Raw genomic sequence first — 23385 nt, forward strand, 5'->3', positions numbered from 1 at the left:
ACTTGGGTAAAACGGTTAACTATTTTTGTGTAAACCATTGGCGCTCCGTGGTCAGAAATCACACTCTGGACGTCCCAATCCGCAATATGCGAATCCTGACAAAAACGGAACATCCCTCGGGCACTATATTTGATCGATGGTAACACATCCAGGTTCAGGTTCCTCACGATGTTTCCCCTCACCGTAAGTGCATCGGTTAGTATTCAAACTAATGTACATAACTACACAACTAACAGGCAATCAAGAAGCCTATCTCAGTCTTTATCCGGACGTCTGGCAGCCCTAAACATTCGCAAGCGTCCCATATTTTCAAAGACACAATTAGTTGCCCGCTTTTGTAACTCGTGTCGAGATTGTAACAGGCAATGATTTTCTTTACATTTGCTTTTATGATCTCGACTGTTTGTAATTAAAAATAAAACAAAGTGCAAGTTAGATTCATGCATGGATAACATCTAGCCCTCAAGAGATATAACGTGACTATAATATGTATTTATGTAAGTTAGGACGTACTGTGGCGACATCTCTACGCCACTCGTCACAACATCCAATCTCACAACAATTGTCAATCATCGCGAAGAAATTGACGCGCTCAGCCAATAGCAGCGAAGAATCTAAGACGCGATTTCAGAGATTTCACGGATTGGAGCTATATATACAACCTCCGACACAACATCGTCGGAGCCGCGGTTCCCCAGGCATAACACCTAGCCTGGCGGAAGATCTTCCCTTTGGTGGCGGTCGAGCCGAATTATCGCTCCCGCTACAGTACTTAACGGCACTAACACCCATGTATCATGATTCTATCAAGTATATATATAAGATGCTAATTTGTATTATGCTGCTAGATTTTTTTTTCATATTGTGATGTTAAATCTTTTTAAATCCTGTTAAATCCTTTTAACATCACAATATGAGCAAGCAAATTAAGAATAAGTAGCTATGAGAGCGCTTGGAATTGTGTTTCCAATAATTTTATTATACTACTCAACAATACCTTTCTGAAGTTGTTATATCAGATGCCTCTTGAGTAGAAATCTACTTATATTGCGAAGAGGTGTTCTTGGAATTTTGCAGTAGTGATACTTTCCATACATATACATATAACAAAATCACACCTCTTTCCCAAAGTGGTAGGCAGAGACTACATCTTTCCACTTGCCACGATCCCTGCATACTTCTTTCGTTTTATAGATATAAATAACTCTCTTTTTGCAAGCTCGTCGGTTTCGGGTATTCTTGAGCTGACTTTTGGCCAGGTCGTCCCCTATTTAATAAAAGTACATGACACTTTAAATGCTGTGTATCATTTTAAAAGTGACAGTGAGCTGCCGGCTTTTTACCAGTCCGCCATTTGTCATTTCCCAGACAACCAAGGCGTAAGTATAATCATAGCATTCATCTTTTAAGTGATGGACTAACAACCTGTCACTATCGGTATCCTAAATTGTTTTATTAATCTAGGTCATCTTAAGCCCCATACACATACTCGTACATATACAATATACATATAAACATATAGTTTCTTCTTTCTGTCTTTTTCTATTATTTTAGAGTATAAATAAATGATAATTTAAATTGATGTGCCTGCGAAGGCCTTATTTCTGAATAATGGATTGATTTTGATTTTATAAAATACATATATACTAATTTAGGTCACAACAAATCAAAAGCAATAAACTTGGTATTCTTTTTTAGGCGATGAGCTAGTAACCTTTCAATAATAGAAACTAAATCCTATCATTATGCCATACATAGCTGGATGTGACTTTCCTTTAGTCTAGTCGACTGTCGGCTCGGTCTACCCTGTAAAGGATAAATACGTGATTGTATGTTTGTAAAAAAATTATAAATAGTAAATTAAAAAATGCCAAAACTAAACAATGCTGTTGCTACGTTAACGATCTAATTTAGATTCGATTCTATTTTAACGAAATAAAAAAAAATGGTGATGCCCAAATATCGCTAATTCAGAGAAACTGTTAAGATTTCGCGCAGACATCTTGGCTTAATTTTCATTTGCTCATTAAGTAGGAGATTTTCGGAACAAAAGCCTGTTTCTACGAATACTTGATTATATTCGTACTGTTTACTGGCTCTGAACGGCTGCCACTTTCGATCCAGAAGATAAAATGTTATTGGTTTATTGTTATAAGTAATTTTGATTTCGTTAAACACATTTATTTGTTCACTAAAATTAAAATCATATTCTGCTCCCGTAGCATGTAACGCACGCGCGATGCTGCTATTATCGTGCGAAATTTTGTTGCTGTCCCGTTTCACGTCATAATAAAAAGTGAAACAGCGATAGTTTTTGGCGCGATAACAACGGCGTCGCATGTGTCATGCAATGGAGGTCAGGGATCCTCCTATCTCATTCAAAAATCATCATATAACTAATTAAAAAAAGTGTTATGTAAATATGATGTTTTAATTTATTGTATTTAACTTAAGATATTTTCGTTAAAAGTTAACTAGAAGAAGAAAATTTTACATTTTATTTACTGAGTAAATTCGTTCGATACAGCACATTCAAAAGCCAGAGCTACAAAGCTTTAATTTAGTTTCACCGGTGCAAGTTTATTTAGATCCTTTTCGGGGTTACCAATTGAACTGAAATGTTGTATAGGAATAACCCTCCTTTTGTTCCAGACGGGTAATAAAAATTGAGGGAAATCTTCAATTGTTATCAGTACGTCAATATTTTGGATTTCACATTGTTCGGGTGAGAATAAATGGGTTTGTCAAAAATATTTTACTAAGTACATGAAATACTTATTTCTATTTGTAATAATTTTTAAGTTACTTGCCCTTTGTGAATGAATACGAAAAATCAATAGTACCTGAAACAAATGACTTTTCATAATTATTTGTTAAAGATTGCAAATTTAGCTGACTTCATATACATAGATGCTTAATTCTACAAAAAAGTTTTCATCCAAACATGTTTTTCTTTTGTTACGATCAGCGTGACATTGACGAAGATATTTTATGGTCTTGTTTGTATTTCTCAGTATAAAACGGACTATTTTATATCAATCCCAATCTAGAAATGAACCTTAAAAAATTATTACGATATACTGCTCTTCTATGCTCTACTTACAAATTTACAATATAAAATCTTCTAAATAAATAAATAAAACGTAGGTCTTTTTATTAAAAAATCCGGATCTTAGAATCTGGGTTGCGTTAATGATTATTTAATCCTTGTATCCAAAACGATGTCTTATTTTATATATCTGAAAATACAATGTATACTAGTAACATAAGTGTACATTTATATGCTGCGAGGTAGACAGAGCCAACTGTCCTAAAAGACAGAATCATGCTCACGTTCAATGATGGAATTGAGATCCAAATAGTGACAGCCCATGGTCTAGAAGAATAATCACAAGTTAATTAGGCGTTTCCTTGATTAACTTTTACAATCTGCGCGGTATGTGTAGTAAGTAGTTTGTTCCGTATAAATTTTTTTTTCAGATATAAATATGCTATTCAAACTAAGTGTCACACTGTCTTTTAAAACCCCAATCTTTGAAACTTACACCAAAAAGACGCATAGATATGAAAAAACATATTATACAGGCAATGAATTTGTTGTGAAAACAAGTACAATAACATTTTATATATTCTAGGCTGTACTCATACTTGATTGCTAATAAAATATTAACGTTATCCCACACGCGTACCAAACAATTTGTATTATAAGTAAATAAGTAATTATTTCCAGGAAGCTGGAATGAATATTATATAAATACACCTATTGGTTTATTGGACTCAATGGCTATTTGATTTCCGAGAAGGCAAACGCCTAAGATGACAAATAAAAGAAAGATCAGTCAATATTTTTTGCTAAAAATAACCTTATTTCATTTATAAATAAATAAATATATACGGGACAAATTACACTGATTGAGTTAGCCTCGAAGTAAGTTCGAGACTTGTGTTAAGAGATACTAACTCAACGATACTATATTTTATAATAAATACTTATATAGATTAACATCCAAGACCCAGGCCAATCAGAAAAAGACCTTTTCTCATCATGCCCTGACCGGGATTTGAACCCGGGACCTCCGATGTCACAGACAAGCGTACTACCGCTGCGCCACAAAGTCCGTTTTGTTTTCGACATTTGTTTCACTATTCTTCTTCCACCTGGTGCTAGTCCTGGTGACATCCAGGTTCCGCGGTCATATAGCTCCTTTTGAGCAGGATCCTGAATTGGGTGAGTCAAGACTTTACACGAAGCAACTTCCATTTGAGCTACACAACCTTTGCAGAGGATCCTAATCCATATTTACACGTCCAGTTGCCTGAATTTGCGGGTTTCCTCACGATGTGTTCTGTCACCATTTGTCTCACTATTTACTAACTGATATTGACAAAGACGATATAACTAAGAAGGCCATTTCCACACGGACTTTTTCTTTCTATTTGGCGTCCTATTGTTTTATGGGATAGTTCATTTGTTTTAAGAAAATATGCAGGCGTTGTTAAGTACCAAATATTATACGCCCCCTAAACTAAAAAAGCTCAACTAAAATTCCCATTTTGTTTACTTGAAGTCTACTTTTACAAAGTCTTTTTTTATTATTGAACTTAGTCTCTTTAAATTTCATTAAGTGGTTAATCTGTAAATAGGTCACAAACTTACTTTACTTTTTTACCTTATCGATAGTATATTATTTTATTTATAGTAATCCTTTTATTAGTTGATAGATTTATATTGATGGTAAGTTAAAGTACCATGCATGAATTTAGATTTATATTCGTTTCTTTTTTGTGTACCAAGCAGTGTACTTACGTAACGCATCTTCACTTAATTTTTCATCTTAGCAATCATCGTTTGTTGTTCACAAATACGGCTTCAGATCAAATTAAGAATTTCGTTTACCTAATAGAAATTAATGAAATATTCAGCGGATTAAGGGATTGTCCTGCGTGGGTCGGGATTTAAATATAAATGGATTTTATTTGTTTATTGTCTGAAAAACAAAGACCGGATGGGATTTTGGGAATAAAGGTAGAAAATCCTCTAAACTGCTGGCTATCTTGTATACCTGTGTAGATTGGCGATAGAGATTGCGAACAATGTTTATATAGGTAGTTACTTTGTAAACAAACTTCTTGGGAACAAAACACTAGCTTTTGCGCTTTCCTGTGAAATTCCAGAAAAAAATATCCTATATTATTCTCAAAGCATGTTCTGTGTACATAAAAAGTATTTTTTTAGTTTATTCGTTACAAACATACAAAAGTATAATTTTTTTATCTTTTTAAGATCGAATGAAAAATAATTAAAACATCAATTTTATGAATAATTTCATAGTGTAAAAATAAGAATTGAAAGTAGATGTAGTAATATTAGGATAATAATATAAATATGACAATAATTTTTTTTTACAAATTAACGCGTTTTTTTTTTACAAATTAAAACTTAAAAGCCAGGAAATTGTAGAAACAAAAAAACACAAGTAAAAACCTCTTACTTTTTGTTAATTCACAAAATCACGTTAGTAGCTGAATCACCTTATTGGTAATATTATATCACTTATGTACATAATGTAAATATAATAAAGCAAACCTTAGGAACAAGCAGCGCATTGTCATGGCACTAGGTTGTCGACCTGGTATGATATTTTGAGGAAAAGATATCCGTTTACATATTACATACTCATACTCTGAGCTAATTGTATTATATGTATAAATATGAATGTTACAAAATGGTAACTGATCTTATTAGCCAATTTCAACAAAGGAGGTAAGACTTCAAAATTTTATTACTTAGATTCTATTTTTGTAGATTTTGTACTCTTCAGGAGTTTGATGTTCAGGTTTTTACACGAGGCGACCTCCGCAACCTTTGCAGGAAAATCTAACCCATATTGGATCATGGTAAAAGTTGCACTTGATAATTGTGCTTATTCCCTTAGTCACCTTTGATGAGAAAGATGGGTGGTCCTATTCTAAAGTGTTGGAAACAATATTTATATTTATTTATTTTCCAACTGACCCGAGACAGGAGATATGATAAAAAGGGTGACATACATAAAGACATTTATAATCTTACATAAAAAGCAGCAAGACTTTGAGAGGTAATAATCTTCAATAAGTTTCGTAAACTGATTAAGAGGTTTTATCAGATATCTCGGAAGACAATGGCTTTCACAATCTAACAGCATGGACGGAGAAGGAGTATACGTAAAACTAACTGTAATTAATTAATGTGATTGACTCGTGACAAAAGTTACCTAAACTAACCATTCAGTTTCCTAGGTTATATAAATGTGTGCAGACAAAATTAATTAGTTTGGGAGTTTCGGCTGAGTTTTATTTATTGGTCGTGTCGGCTTGCCAGACGATTAATTCCTCTTGAAAACTTAATCTAGTGCTATTTTATACATTTTTCCCTTTACAGATCTGAATATTTATTCAGATAACTGATGTTTTTCTTCTCTCTCTTTCATAGCGATTATGTTCAAAGTCTCTAGTTACCGTGTGCCGTGTGATTCCCGGCACCAATACCAAAAAAGAATAGGACCACTCCATCTCTTTCCCATGGATGTCGTAAAAGGCGACTAAGGGATAGACTTACAAACTTGGGATTCTTATTTTTAGGCGATGGGCCACAAACCTGTCACTATTTGAATCTCAATTCTATCATTAAGCCAAATAGCTGAACGTGGCCATTCAGTCTTTTCAAGACTGTTGGCTCTGTCTACCCCGCAAGGGATATGGACGTGACCATATGTATGTATGTCTCTAGTTACCAATTTATACAAAAAGTGAACGATGTAGTGCATGCATGCTTTGCGAATTTTCGGTAGTTGACGGCTTAAACTCTAGACCAATTATTATTAAGGTAATTTTGTTTAAATTCTTAAATATATAGTTTTCTTTTAGAGGTTAAATTTTAGCTTTATTATTCTCTGGAAATAGACGGGTTCTTTTTAAATTTGTAATGGACTGACAGGTATAATGTAGCTACACACACTAAGTTATTATTTTGCGTCATAAATAAGAGAGCAGATTTTAATTCCTACTTTCAACTCAAGTCAACGTTTGTATAAATTTTGGAGTCACTTAAAGTGGTATTAATGCCCTCAAGTTTCTTAAGTCTTTGTTCGCTGGGTGAAGCTGGAGCAACAAAGCGTAAATGTCGCAACTCAGACACGCTTACGTCTAAATATATTTACGACTAGACAACCACAGTCAAAGTAGCAAATTTACGCTTAATCCCAGATTGGTGTTCAGAGAATACATACATTCTCTATAATGTGATTCTTATATAATAAGGAATAAGGTGATATTTGTTCAACCTCTCATACGGAACGGCCACAAAACTACATATAAATATACTGTGATACCCATTTTAGGTTATGGGCCTAGCAAGCTTCTACACACAAACGTCAAATATCAAGAATGTGTTGAATACGTTTGTATTTGTTTGTAATATCTCTATTTCACAGAAATTAACACAATTACAAAAATAGTACATAATTACTACGGTAATAAATCACTTGTAATGATGGACTTATTCTATGAAGGGCCTCCAGTCTCGTTTATTTAATTTTATAATTTCTTTCTGTCAGTATGTTTGTACTCGCATCAGGTGAAAAATATTGCCCCAGATTGAATACGCAAAACTTAAATACTGATATACAAAAAATTTTCTCGTTATCCCTCTAAGGGACAAAACAGCGGTTAGCTATTATGTATTGAGATTGTCAATGAACTTTTACGGCGAATGAAGTCACAGTCAACAACTAATTTAACACTGAATATTAAATAAATCAGTCTGCACAAACAAACAACAAACCATACAATAGAAACCGACTTAATGAAATGGATCTCACCCCGTATTAAACTCGCATACACATAAAAAAGGGTACAAAAAATGTGTTTGCGTGGGAGTGCATATAAATACTAGTTAGATACGATAGCGCAACTGTTTCACTTAAAAATGAGTAAAATTAAAGTGAAAAAGTATTTGTATTGAGAATTTAAAGTATTTTCATCCATCTTCTTCTTCCTCTTGGTGTTAACCTCGCTTACATCCTCACCTCTCTGGAGAGGAACCCGGGTGCGGCCTTGACCGTGATCCTGGACTGAGCTGGTCTAACTGAGTCAAGTTTTTTACCCGAAGCAATTCCAGAAGTGGATTAAAATCCAGATGTCTGAATGTGCAGGTATCTAAAGATAATTAACCTCAACGTAGCGAATTTATGAGCTACTAGCTTTTACCCTTGACTTTGCCCCTATGAATTTAGCGCCACCTACAAAAAGCGACGAAATTAACACAACCTATAAAAAGCAAAACGGAGGTTACAAACAAACAAATAAACTTATATTCGCATTTATAATATTAGATGGGATTGTGTGATCTAAGGATAAGAGCGGATACTATATACTCATACTGCAAATAACTATTAATAACATGTCCGCCATTTTTCCAATATGACAATGTAAGATTACAAACCCGACACTAATTGATGGTCAGAGTACTGCGTTAACCCTACCATAGAGTTATTTATCATGACGCTTCAACTTTTTTTAACCGACTGTGTCAAAAGGAAGGTAACGTTTTTCAGTTAGCTGATTTCTTTACAAGCTCTGTGAATTTTGCTAGAAAGTATTGTTTTTAGAGCTTCCGTGCTGGTTTAGTTGCAAACCAAATAGAGATAGATAGTGATAATAGAGAAAACAGTGTGAGCCGTCTGCTTTTTTTCCCGTGCATATTGTAAAAGTTAATTCAAGGAAGGGCAAATAAATTTGGGGTTCTTCTGTTAGGCGATGGCTAGCAACCTATCACTATATGAATTCCTGTTATATTATAAAACCGTAAGACTGCACGTTGTTGTAGCCATTACAAAAGACTATTGGTTCTGTCTACCCGTAGAGGTTAAAGATGTGATTATATTATTTTATTAAGTATTTATATTGCCGTGTGGTTCCCGGTACCAATACAAAAAAGAATAGGACCACTCCATCTCTTTCCCATGGATGTCGTAAAAGGCGACTAAGGGATAGGCTTACAAACTTGGGATTCTTTTTTAGGCGATGAGCTAGCAACCTGTCACTATTTGAATCTCAATTCTATCATTAAGCCAAATAGCTGAACGTGGCCATTCAGTCCTTTCAAGACTGTTGGCTCTGTCTACCCCGCAAGGGATATAGACGTGAACATATGTATGTATGTATGTAGTATTTATATTTATAAAGAGCTTTATTTCTTGTAACATCGGATAACAGTTACAAGTAAGTTAGCCCACGAACATAATTACCTTCGAAAAAATAAAGCCTTAAGACCTCAAGTTTACCATTATGTAATGACCTACAGCCGGCTACGTGGAAATTAAAAAGAAAACTCATACATCACACCTGTTCGTGATGTATATAACGACCCTAATTGTCAACTCAAAAAGAAGCTATACAATTGACCCTTTGCACTATATTCTCAGACGACAATTCCCACCATAGATTGTAAGGGTCATTACACACATGCGACCCTTTCCCTTCATTAACTCACAAAACGCGGGAAAATACGTCGTGTGAAAATTGAGGTTATAAATAAAGTAATTGAATAAAGTATGACGGGACGCCTTCTGATTCTTTGTCCCCGTGACGTCATTTTATCTCACCTTTGAAGAAGAATTACGGCCAAATACCCAATATTTGGGTAATGACTTTCACAACTCATGTTTCTGAAGGCTTGTGTAACTCGAATATGTTGACTTTGAAATTTGAAATTTCTTTGAAATTCGACGTATTCAGAAGTAATATCGTTTTTACTCACTAAATAAATATTTTCCAATTTTCTGCAAGTGCTAAGATTCAACTGAATCTTCACTCGTCTTAGATGTTAATAGTTACTTTTATTCTAAAATAACTTTTATCTCTAAGTCGCGTTTTACGACAACCACAGAAAACAGATGGAGTGATCCTATTCTTTTATGTATTGGTGCTGGAAACCACACGGAACTTGGTATACCTATATTGATTTATCCTTAAAATTACGTGAATATGGTATTTTAATATGAAACCAGAAATGTGCTATAATTATCCACCAAGATTGATGTGGATATATATTGAAATTCGCACATATCAGCTGTCTCATTAGAACGAGCCCGTTCTGTGTATAGTATTTCATATAGCTTATACATACGGCTTTACCTATATATTTTGTATGGCTTTAAGTGTAGGTAAATTCTGTTTATTAATGTTTATAACTAGCTTCTACTCGCAGATGCGCCCGCGCAAATTTATCATTGGCCGGTATGAAAAGTAGTTTTTTGACCGCTTTCCTTCAAAAAGTAGGTGTATGGTTCTCATTTTGACCCTTATGTATGTATGTTTGTCCGCTATAATCTCGCGTTTCGCTCAATCTCTGACAGAATTACTATAATATATAATTATAATTAAATGAAAGCGAATATCCTAGATAGCTGAAAGACAATTCAGCTGCATTCGCTGGACCGATTTTGATGCGATTTCGAGGAAAGTGTTTTTTTTCTCTTGATTTTGGTTCATACGAATCGGGTTTCTGTGCACAGAACACTAACTTGTTTTACTCTGTTTAACGAGCCTCACTATGACAAGGGTTCAGGAGGCCGATTAAAGGAGTGACTGATTCATTTCTGAATTGGATCGGCGTCGGCCATTCCATGTGAACTATTTTACCGATCGCGCAGAAAATTGTTGGGTTTCTTTTCTGTTCGTTGCTGTGATTGATTTTAGTAGCTTTTGCCTTCGGTTTCGCTCAAGTGGGATTTTTTTTTAAATAATTCGTTTTCCTAAGCTTATTCGTATGTCATCATTCTTCTGACATTTAGCCTCGTTAGAAGGATCGTCGTGTGTGCCAACCGCATCTCTTCCCATGCAGATAACAAAAGTCAATCAAGGGAAATGATAATTAACTTTGGATTGTTGGTTAGGCGTTGAGCTAGTAACTTGTCACTATCTGAAGCTCAAATCCAATATGAAACCATCTCGCTGAACGTGGATTTTCAGTATCGTCGAGTCTATTTCCTCTGTTTACCCCGTAAAAGATACGTGATATATTTGTGCCATATGGTTCCCGAAACTTTATAATAAGAACACACTTTCTCTTTCTCATGAATGTCGTAAAAGGCGACTAAGGGATAAGCTAATAAACTTGGTATTCTTCTTTCGGGGGTTGGGCTAGCAACTTGTCGCTATTTAAATCTCAATTTCGTCCTTAAGCCGAACGTGGCTTTTCAGTCTACCCCGTAAGGGATAAAGACGTGATTATATGTATGTGTGTATGATATATATGTTTATATTATTGATTATATGTGAATAATTATGAATAAGTAATGATTGCTCCTATTCTATAGTGTCGGTAACTCCACGGTGTCCACCGTTAAACTGACTTCCCTACTCCGAGGGGCAATTTCTTTCACGGGAAGGGTCCAACCAGGACTAATTTCAAGAGGATTATTACTGCGTGCGTGAAATGTATTCGAATAAAATAATAATGTACATCACAAATCATGACGATAAAACTCTTTTTGATTATTCCCAAACAATTATTTTACATATAGTATTTGTAAAAAAAAAACTTCGCAAGATGGATCCCATACGTTTCACCCGACATTCCGAAATTCCAATCTTGCCGGCGTAGCGGTGCTACGCACGTAGCATTCCGCTACGAGACCGCTACGACTTGCTACGACAATCTGAGCCGTCAGGAATTCCCGCTTGTGGCTTTTCTGGTTTTATTGTTTTAAACGTCTTGTGGAATAATGGTTTTCGCTTAAGTACCGGATTCGATTTAAAATTGTGCCGTGTGGTCCTCGACGCTTTATAGTAGGATCATTATATATCTTTTCAATGGCTGTCGTAAAAGGCGACTAAGGGAAAGGCTAATAAACTTGCTATTCATCTTTTAAGCGATGTGTTAACAACTTGTCTGTATTTGAATCTCAATTCTAATATTTAGCCATACAGCGAGGGAGGTTCTGTCTACCACGCAAGGATATAGTTGCCATATGTATGTATATTCTTTCTAATAATAAGTTGAGTACTTAGCGCGAGGTCGGGAAAAGCAATTGTTATCTCTTAGAGTTGAGTTATAAAAGTAAATGAGAAGAAGAAAATCGTTTTCGTGGCCCTGCAAGTAGGAATGTGCAACTCAGCATGATTAGGGTAAGTGTCCAGTTATTGTACTAGAGTTGTGAACAGAATGGATTATATTTTATTAATGCCGCAGTGGGGACAGAATTTGCAATTTAAAATAAGAACGTTATTGATTTTAAATTAAAAAAAAAATGAAACAAGATTAGGTTTGTCGTATTTAAATCGGTCTACCAATCAACTTGGGACGAAAATACATGTATGTACGTCTATAACGCGACAACTTTCGAACTATTCGTCAGAATTTAATTAAACTTAAAAGATATGTAGGACATGGTGTATTACCCAAATATTTTCTGCGCGTTGAATTAAAAACTACTTTTTTAAAAAGGATACTGTAGAATGAATGAGAAATCTCAGAAGGATAGCGTCTTTTTTTGAAAGAAGATTGACAAGGAATTAAATTCGAATTTAATTCCTTGTCAATCTTCTTCGACAAGGAATTTAATTCGAATTAAATTCGTATTTCAACTACTTTTTTATGAAAACCTCTTTCGGCGTGATTAATATATATTTTTATAGTGGAATATAACCCATAATAGATCTTGATTATACGCCCAGTAGCCTAAATGTGCAGGTTTCCTCACGATAATTTGCCTTCCTGTAAGAGCAAAGCAAACAAACTGTATACATAACTCAGAAAAGAGTAATTGGTACATGGCTATTTCCAGACTATTCACCATTTTTTTTACATTCAATAGAGTAAGATAAAAACACATAGACAAACCTTGGAAACCTCGCAGGCTTAATTTATGCTCGGTGAGTCGCTGTCACATTTACAATTGAAATAGTTTTTAACACTTTTTAAAATCTGCCCTCTCTCTATCCCTTTTTAAAATTTGACCTAACATGGACTCGATAAATAAATAAGTCTTGTTTGATAGACATTATATAGGTCTTGTAGTATATGTTGTTTTTAATATAAGATTGGATCCAATAATGCTTACAAACAGAAAACTTTGTATGAAAGTTTAATTAAAATCTAACGTAAACATTATATTTTTCATTACATCTACGATAAAAAGTTAATATGCAAATAACGCTATGAATTTATAAAAGTTTTCAGTACAAACGCAAAGCAAAAATAAACTTCTTTGTGGTGGTAAGGTATATAAAAACTTAATTTCGGCAATTTTATTAAGGCTTTAAATTAAATCGTTTGGCAACAAAATTTTTTTAATATACGCTGACATAAACCTTAAATGGCGTCCTTGCTTTCTAATCCATGGCATTTTCTGAGTAACATTCCATCAAAATCGTAATGTTAGTCCCAATAGCATTCTCACCTATCTGAAGAGTCGCCCTGGACCCTTTTCTTACGGATTGGGTAAGTCAGGTTTTATACGAAGCGACTCTCGCTTAATTACCTCATTCTTTACATGTGAACCTAATCCATATTGGATCATGGTATCAAATCCAGTTGCCTGAATACTTGTAGTATTTTGCAGGTTTCCAGGTGATGATTTCGCTCATTGTGGGAGTAATCAAGTTAGGTACATATCTCAGATTCATTCTTATAAGAGGCTGTAGGATTTGAACCTGTGTCACCTGAAAAAGTTATTCGAGAACCTTAAACGTTCAACAGACACGTTCATATTCATTAATAAATGAAATTTAATAAATGAGTTATTAATCTTCATAAAATATCTGGGTTCAACTCGTAACAAGGGTGTGAAGCATCGATTGACCAACCTATAAGCAAGTTTAAAAGTGAAAGAGCAAACCCCGAATTAGGATTCTTATTGGAAAAGTTATAACTCCGGTATTATAGGGTGACCCATTTTCTCCAGAATCATCCAGAACGAATCGCAGTTGTTTCAGAACGGATTCCAATTGGATGGTTATTATGTGAAGCTGGATAAATTCAATAAACTTCGAATCTGTGTAGTTTTAGGGATGCATTGAATTGTATTAATTTAAATTTGTGGGGTTAGTCTTTTTCTAATATGTAGTATTTTAAAGAAAGTAACAAATTAATAATTCTTTTTTGCACTACAATAAATTACAGCGAATTCACATTCACAAGTAACATTGCAGCAACAGGCGAACTTATATGTATATCACTTAAAGCGATCTTTTCCAAACTAAGTTAATATATATTTATCGTGAACAACGAAAATCAATGAATTTGGGGCACCTTGTAGATAACTCGTGAAAAGACAACAAACAAACAAATACATATTTACTTTCGCATTTATAAGTTGGGATTGCGATATAGATTCATAAATAGACTAGACTTTCAGGACATAAACTACTTTTATTTTTGGAAATTCCCACAAGAGCGGAACACTGATTGAAGGTCTAGTATATTATTGACTAAGTAGGTAAGCAAGTAAATGCTTTGTTGTTCACTAAAGGAGTACATTACAAATATAAAACAGAAGTACAGTACAAAGTACCCGAAACCGCCGAGCTTGCATGAAGAGACTTATTAATGTGGATGAAGCGAAGGAAGTATGCAGAGATTGTGGCAAGTGGAAAGAGGTAGTCTCTGCCTACCCCTCCGGGAAAGAGGCGTGATTTTATGAATGTATGTATGTAGTATAGTACAAAGGCGGGCTTATTCCTAAGTGGGATCTCTTCCATTCAACCTGACATTAAGAGGATCGCATTCAAAATTGAAGCAAGGGTGAACTATTTCTTATTAAAGTTATTGTATTCAATTCCATCAAAAAATCTTACAACTGCTCGTGGCCTATCAGCCTTTGACATTGTTAGCTCTGTCTACTCCGTAAGGGATAAAGACGTGATTACATATAAGTTCTGGTAAAAGACGAGATAACATATAATATAAGTTCTGGTAGCTATTAAAGGATTTTGCGGTCGACCGCCTCAGGATGTGGGAGTCTATGCTGAGATGCTTACACTAGCTTGCATAATCTATAAGATATACATTCGTTACATACTATCGTAAATACAAACCAAAGCTTAGTTTTGAGAGGGTGAATTAAAGGTTTGTTTGTAAATTATTTATCTATACTTTTATACTATCTATACTTCAAAAGGAAAAACTTAATATTTAGTTTAACCTGTCGCTATTAGAATCTCAATTATATCATAAAGCCACACAGCTGAACATTTTAATCTTTTTAAGTGTGATCGGTCGGACTACCCCGCAAGGGATATAACCGTAGTATGCTGAGATTGCATATGTTATCCTATCATGAAAGATTGTAAAAGATCATTTGATTTTGCCAATAGTTTCATCTCACACGTCGTTTGCATCTATCGTTCCTGCCAAAGGATATAAAAGACATGCGACCCGAACAAATTGAATTTGTACGAAACAAAACGGAGATCTGCGACAACAGAATAATGTGAAACAGATACGCAGTTGTTATCCTGTGAAATCTGAACCGAATACGTCTCAAAATATTATATCATACTATCTTTTGAAAATGGCATCTAGATGTTTCCGATCCCAAGGGAATACCGAGAAGTCATATATCTAATTACTATTTTATATTCTTTTTAAGATAAGAGGAAGCGTTCAAGCAGGCTTCTTCATCTATTGCGGACTTCTATATAATGGAAAGATTAAGACATAGGCATTTTGTGGTTCTCGGTCACCGTCTGAGACTCCTTTTAAGTATACGTAGGTACTAATTTTAAACTTTTGTTTTTATGACTACTGGACTGGGCGTAAGAAGTTTAGATTCACGATGCAGTACACTGTCTATAAGTCAATAATTGTCCCTCAGTATAATGACAGATTTCCAAATTCTCTTTCAAACCTTTCGGTTCGGCCTGTGTGTCATATGTCAGTCTGTCAGTACCCTCTTTTATATAAATAGGTAAGAACTAATTTAGAGATGTGTGGTTTTCTAAAAAAATAAACATTTCAATCTGTATAATTCTAAACGAGTGTAAAGTAAAGATATGATAATTCAATTTTCTAAACAAGAAATTCGTATTCAACAAGTTTTCAATACAATAAATTCTTGGTGCTACAAAATTCCCGCTCTCAAAGTCTGTGCTTGGATGGGGCTGGAAATGCCAATAAGGAATGTTACCAATATCTTTTGATTTGCTTCAAATACGTTTTATACGGGTTAAATAAAATATAAATAAGTATATATGGGACAAATAACATAGATTGAATACACTCCGAAACAAGTCCGAGGCTTGTGCTATCTATTGGATACTTACTCAGCGACACTATATTTTATCATAGAGCGTGGGTAGTTGAATTGTAAAGGCACAGGTTCAAATCCTACCTTGGCCATGTTTCTGCAACGGTTGCGTGCTAGATGGAAGTCGCTTCGTGTAAAAACCTGACTCACCAAATCTAGGACCCATGATCAAAGGCATACCCCGGGCTCCTCTCCAGAAAGGTGAGGATGCAACTGGGAGTAAAAGCCAGAAAGAAGAATACTATATTTTATTATTAATGTATCAAAAGTTAAATAAAAGGAAAGTCTTCAAAATTTTTTGGCGGGAACTCAAACCAGGGACTTAGGTAATGTGAGTGAGAAAACATTAGAAAATAATTTAACGATATTGCAATATCTGTGTCTATCTATATCCAAACTATATGATATCGTCACCTCTTTGAAAAATAAGAGTAGGTTTTATAAAAAAGCATTGCACCAATCCCGTGATTTGCTGAGAATTGACAAATATTAGTACAGTCATTTTAGTAAAAAGTTGTCATTATAAAAGGCATATGTCAGGTTCCTTTCCGGAGAGATTAAGAAGAAAAAGCGAAAGGTTGTAATTTTCTATAGCATTGATAGGTCTTAACGTATACTTGTTTTGGACCCCTGAATATGAATTTCGAAATCGTGTTATAATGTAATCTTTATGAATTTTAAAATTAAATCTAAGCATCAAAGCCGATAATTTCATTTTAATTGAAATTTACATTTCAAATAACATTCTACCGAATTAAGCGAAATCGCCCATTTCTCGAATAAATTGTTTGTCTATTAAATACGTGTAGTTAAATGGAAAAAATAGCCAAGTATAAACACAATTTGGAAAAATTTATTTTGAAGTATTACGCTTCTTTTACCCCTGTCATCTAGTTTTGTTTGATTGATGAAAATAAAATAAAAATCAGTCACAGGATTGTAACTTAATTGGATATTCGCAAAAATTGTCTGTTACAACCTTTACTTTTAAATACATACATACATAAAATCACGCCCCTTTCTTGGAGGGGTAGGCAGAGACTACATCTTTCCACTTGCCACGATCACTCCATAACTATACGAACTTCTTTTAAATAAATATCTTTTTGTATTTATCTAACTTTCTTACTCCCTCATCGTGGTCATAACCACGCCTCTTTCTTGGAGGATCCTAGAGAGGATAAACTTGTAATGACCCTCTTTTCAACTGCTGGCCCTATAGAAATTAGAATAATATAGGACTTTTCAATTTCTAGGGCTAAAACCATACGACATACATATATACATATAGTTACGTCTTTTTTCATATGGCGTAGTCTCGTAAAGACTAATAAACCACATTCCACTGAGCAAGAAAATCCACGACCAAGTTTCTTCGTACCTTTTCTTGTACGCTCGTGAGTGTCCATTTGTATACACAGAGCACTGAACAATAGAGCGACGTTCTATGCTCTGTGGTTGTACCATTCGTCATTCAAATGAGGAATATTTTGATTCTAACAACGTTTCCTTCATTAATTCCCTGCATACATTTTATCGTGAATGCGTGTACCGGCTGTGTTTTGTTCCAAATTTTATTTCCCAACAAATTCCTTTGTTTATCTGGCCACAGTGCGCAGAATGGTGTCCTTTTATCTGTCAAAATGTAATCAACCATATTTTCCTCGTGGTTTCCTTGGTTTATTTAGTCATTTTATTGCCATTTTTTGATATAAAAATTAACTACCTTATGCGTTTTAGCATAAGTACCTTATTTTAAGTAGTTACGAAGATAAATCTTGTAAAAATGACGAAACGGTATATAATTACTTCCTTTTCGTAATCGAATAATTGGTTCAATCACTGAGGTGTAATAGCTCAATAAACAGCCACACTTTTGAAATACAAACAAATAAATTTGTATTTTTTACAAGTTGAAATGTGATATAAATCTAAAAGAAAAAAAAATATTTTTTTTTATTTCTTATGTATGTATGTGTAATAACGTTGATATCTGTTAAGTGTGTTAATCAATAATGAAAATAAATAAAAAGCGTAACGTCAAAGTTTGTGACCATCGGCTCTTTAGACTACGTAAGGAATAAAAACGTATACGAATGTACATACATACATATACGAGTAGGCATATATACAAATAATAGTACGCGTTAGCAATGGGAATCAAAAGGAATACCTTTGTGACATATCATCTGAAAGTTTTCGTGGAAAATTGAGGAAGATGTAATAAAATTACGTACAAGACGTGTCGTTATACTGCACTTGACCTTGTCACTCTAAAGGCGGCAAAGAGCGATAGGCGTACGTGACGCATGTATAGTGCTGTCATGTTAGTGTGTCGATATTGTTTTTTTTTCATCGATATATTTCAACTTAATACTCATATAACGAAGAGGAAATGAAGGACTGAAGGGGAAAGGGGCTAGAATTATAGAAGGAGGTAGTGTGAATTGATTTGGGATTTAAAGCTAACCAGGGTTGGAGCACGCCGTATGAGTTTAGCACGGAGTTCCACAGGCGCGTAGAATTTACTGTAAACCAATGCGAGTAAAAAGTTGTGGAGAACTCTGGCATCGCCACGCGAAGATTCTCAGAGCTGCGAAGAGCACTACTGTGGACCTCATTGAGCTGTCATATCAGTTTATCGATAGTTTTTTTTTTTCATTTATATATTTTTTCGGCCTGTATTTTCAATCGCCAGCCATGTTGGTAAACTATTTTTTTACAAAGGCCTCGTTCTTGGATGTTTGATTATAAGCATTTAAAGTGAAATATTAAGGAATATCGTAATACTGCACTTAACTTTGTCACTCTATTAGTGGCAAAGACCGATGAGCGTACGTGACGGTTTGCATAGGGCTGTCATCATTAGTTAGTCGATAGTTTTTTGCCTTCGATCGATAAACATATATTTTTTCGAAATACAAGCCTTGAGCATAAGTCATCTCTCGTTTAACAAAACATCTAACAGTATAAGATCTAAATTGCCGCTATTTTCCAATTCCAAAAATATTTTTGTTCATTATGTGTCAATCAAGTTCTTGTGTATCTTGAGTTTTTGAAACATAAATTCACAATGTCTTCCAGAAATGTTTCGCTTTTACTGAGATAAGAGTATTAATGAATTTCAAAAGGTTGGTAAAGGTATTGCTATACCTATCGAATAAACTTCAACGTTTAAATCTAAATTTCATCATCTAATTCCAAAACATCTTCACAATGAACTAACTCTAATTTTCTAAAGTCCAAGAACGAGCGACAAAATGTATTTGACCTAATTTTTACATGCCAATAAAGCGAAGGGTTGGTTTCACACAAACCGACCGACCGTAATAACTTTCCGAAACCTTTATACAACACTATTATTTATATTAAATATAACTCAAATTCTTTATTTAGTAGTATTGAAGAAAAATGTTAAGATTTAGATTGAAACATGTTATGATGATAGTTTACATGTTCATTTATCATAGACTTAAACATCAAATTATTTTACAGATCGCCAGATTCGTTAACTGAACGAAAGCTCATTAAGTTGTTCTTTTACATATTTATCAAAATTTATATTATTAATCAGACAGTCTATTTATGTATTTAAATAAAAAAATTCAATGTTGAATCAGTATATGTAAGGAAGGTTAGATCTGGCTCTTATCGTAAACAGAAGCAACAGGTGAAAAGCGGACAAAGTAAAAAAACATAAATAAAACAAACAAACAATACAAGTACATACTTATTTCTTTAAATATAGTTTCCATGGATTTTTAATTTTGTTACATTAAAGGTGAAATAAATCTTATTTTGGTTATGGGTTACGAAAATAAGTAATAAAAAATATACCTACAAAGGAAGGCACATACAATAATATAAGTTTAGATAATTACATCAATTAATTAGTTATCGCGTAAGTTCTTCTGTAAACATAAATTGGGTACTAAGTTTCACATATCCTACAAGACACATAATATTTAAAAAAATTAAATTATACCGAATTTTCAATTTATTCAAATCGTCATCCTTTTGGTTAATTAAATAAAGGAAAATAAAAGTTGCTATAAAACTTACCTTATTTCTGGCCGCCAATAAAAACAAGCCGCTACCGGAAATAAAAAACAAACTTTCCGATCACTCACCAACAGAACACAAAGAAAAACATATTACACTTTCGAACGTTCAATTTTGGAATTGGAACACTTAATTTTTATAATACTATATTTAAATTTTCTTCGAATTCTTAATTTGATTTACGTGCGCGTGTTCCGCTATGGCGTCACATAAGGGCGGCAGTAGACTTGTGCGTTTAAAGGCGACTGCTCAACTGAGTTTAGTTCAGGTTCGTGTCTGGATGTAGCGTTCGCAGGCGCGGTACAGTCAGCGGGAAAAGCGGTTACAATCCACTTTTCCCGCCGACTTATCCGTTCGTTATTTCGACCGTTTTGTATTTGTGCAAATTACATTCGGGTATAGCGTTTGTGACGACACGACTACGAAGGGCGTTCGTTAAATAATTCTTATTAAATTGTCCTTGGAATACTTCTATAAAGGGCTACGATAAAATAGTGTTTTGTATTACCTGATCTTGTTACTATACTTCACTTTATTATATAGCACCTACCATTCTTTTTCTTTCCCTTGGATATCGTTAAAGATAACTTAAAGTATACAACCGTAAACTATGAATTGTGGTTTTAGCATGAACTTGAAAACATTAATAACAAAATTAAAAGAATATTTTTTAGATCGATCACGCCCTAAATCTGACGCACTCTAAATAAAACAAAGTGCATGCGACATTACCTCTACGGGACGAACCTATTGAAATTATATTTGGCACGTCAATCAATTAATATGGCACGCGCGCGATGACACACACACACACACACACACACACACACGACATTCGCACACACTTTCGACACGACTATAGAAATTGGAATATAAGACTAATAGAGTAGTCGGTGACTAGACTTAAGAACTACTAGACTTGTAAGTGTTCCAGTTTTTTATATTAACCTGTAGGTATGTTGCCTAGGGCAAATAGCTTTCAAACCCAAAAAGTTTTATTCGAATCTGTCCAGTAGTTCTGAGAATTGGATTTTTAAATCTTACGCAAATTTCTTTTTTAATTGATAATATGGCTTCCACCTAAGTATATTCGATAAGTGTTTCATTTTAAAATGGTATAAATATTTTCTTAAGAGTTCAAGCCCAAAACAGATTTACAATTTCCCGCGCAAAAAAAAGTTTACAAAAATAAAAACTCAAGCATTTGGCCACATATTTACAACCTTTTTACTATATCAAAGGAAATAATTACTTAGTCTATTCGGTCAAACGCATTAATCACAGTTCGTTGGTCATCTCAATTCGCCCACAACGCGAGAATTAAAAAGCGGAATTCATTAAAAGACAAAAGAAACCTTTGCAAAATGATGTTGGTCGCGATTCGTGAGATTCAATTAAGTTAACAAGCTTAACTGAGGCTCTATCTATACCAATACCGCCTAACTTCAGATACAGATTTTATGGGTTTATAAAATAAAGGTCATTAAACATTATTGCATGATATAACTATGTCGAAGTGACTATTGGAGAGAATTTGCGTAATATGGACTGAATTTTCAGCGGTTTGCGCAGAACTTGATGTCCGCTAAAGATCAATATATGTATATAATTGATTAATACATTTATTTATCCCTAACGGAGTAGACCAGTAATTAATTGCAAGTTCCGTTTAAACCACTTAACCTCTTCTTCTGCGAAATAGAGTTTAAAATTAAGAAAATGCTACTTTCGGATAGATTTAATTTTTGAAAAAATAAATTCTAATTTTCATAAATAAATAATACCAGGATAAAAACATTAATCGGTCATGGCATAACAGATTCCAAATTTAACGCGAATGATTGTTATTATTTAATTATCTTTTTTTTTTGGAAATGCTATTGGAATTACCATATTGCCAAATTTATGTTGATTTATTCCGCTCATTATTTATTTATTTCAGCTTGGTTATCCCAGGCGTATACAGAAGTAAAAAAGAAAATATCCATTCAATTGCTTGGTGTCGTGTGGTGTCCGGCACTTTAGAAATCGACCACTCTTTCCCATAGGATATCGTAAAAGGCGACTAAGGGAACAAGAGCACATTGATATATTGCTAGCTTCCATACTGGTCTGGTAGCGATAAAAAAAAACATTACAGCTGCTTCTTTTCGCATGCAATTTGAAAAAGGCAATAAGGGGAAAAGCTAATAAACTTGAGATTCTTCTTTTAGGCGATGTGCTAGCAACCTGTCACTATAATTGAATCTCAAACCCATTCTCAACAAGTCCCGAACTTGCTTTCTTAATAGTCAAATGAAGTAGGTATTCGTACTTATTCGTAACCCTTAAGGATCAGGAAATTGAACTCCCATAAAGTTGAAATTGTACACAACTTTCAAAGTACTCATAGTCACCACGGTATATACTTTAATGGACTTGTTCAGTTGTTCACATACGTAACTGTATGGTAGCTAAGATGCCAGGATGCGAAAGGTCAACTGACCTTGCTAGTGTTTGTCTACGAATGTATCGGTCACATAGTCGTTTAATTATCTTTTGTAGTGATGAGCAAAGATAACAATCATGTAATGACTTCCTTAATGTAGGCGGTTTATTTTTTTGATGTTGGAGACGCACATTTACGATTTTTAATGGAAAATTGTCCTCTTATTGAAACAGATTTATTTTCAAAATAGGATATAATGTATCGCTTTATGATGTCAACATAACTCAAGTAAAATTATATTCATTACTGCTTCCAAAACGCTAGTGTAGAGGAAGCGGCGGAGCAAACTACACTGCAGCATTTTCGCCGGACGTCAATTTACAAATTAACGTTTTTCCAAGACTCGCTTTCCGATATTGATCTCTTTAGACTTTAAATTATTTTTTTAGTTAAATTGTACCCACATTTGAAATTTCAATGAATACTTACAGCCAAAACTATTGAAGTTTTATGAAAAATTTTATCACTTAAAAATGTTGATTATGATCGCAACTTAATCCTGGAGATTTTGTTTATTCAACCTCTTGAGAGTATTTTTCTTAC

At 34.1% G+C, this 23385-nt stretch overlaps 1 protein-coding gene across 1 annotated transcript in view; it reads right to left on the reverse strand.

Annotated features, from left to right (window-relative positions):
• Nucleotides 1-20582, reverse strand: part of LOC106130691 (soluble guanylate cyclase 88E) — a 68140-nt gene extending 47558 nt beyond the window's left edge. Inside the window, exon 1 of the mRNA XM_060951072.1 lies at nt 20355-20582. The gene's annotated coding sequence lies outside the window, so the exon portion shown is untranslated. The remainder of the gene's footprint in view (nt 1-20354) is intronic.
• Nucleotides 20583-23385: the final 2803 nt, after the last annotated feature.

The sequence above is a fragment of the Amyelois transitella genome, chromosome 23, assembly GCF_032362555.1.
Source record: "Amyelois transitella isolate CPQ chromosome 23, ilAmyTran1.1, whole genome shotgun sequence".
Lineage (NCBI taxonomy): Eukaryota > Metazoa > Arthropoda > Insecta > Lepidoptera > Pyralidae > Amyelois > Amyelois transitella.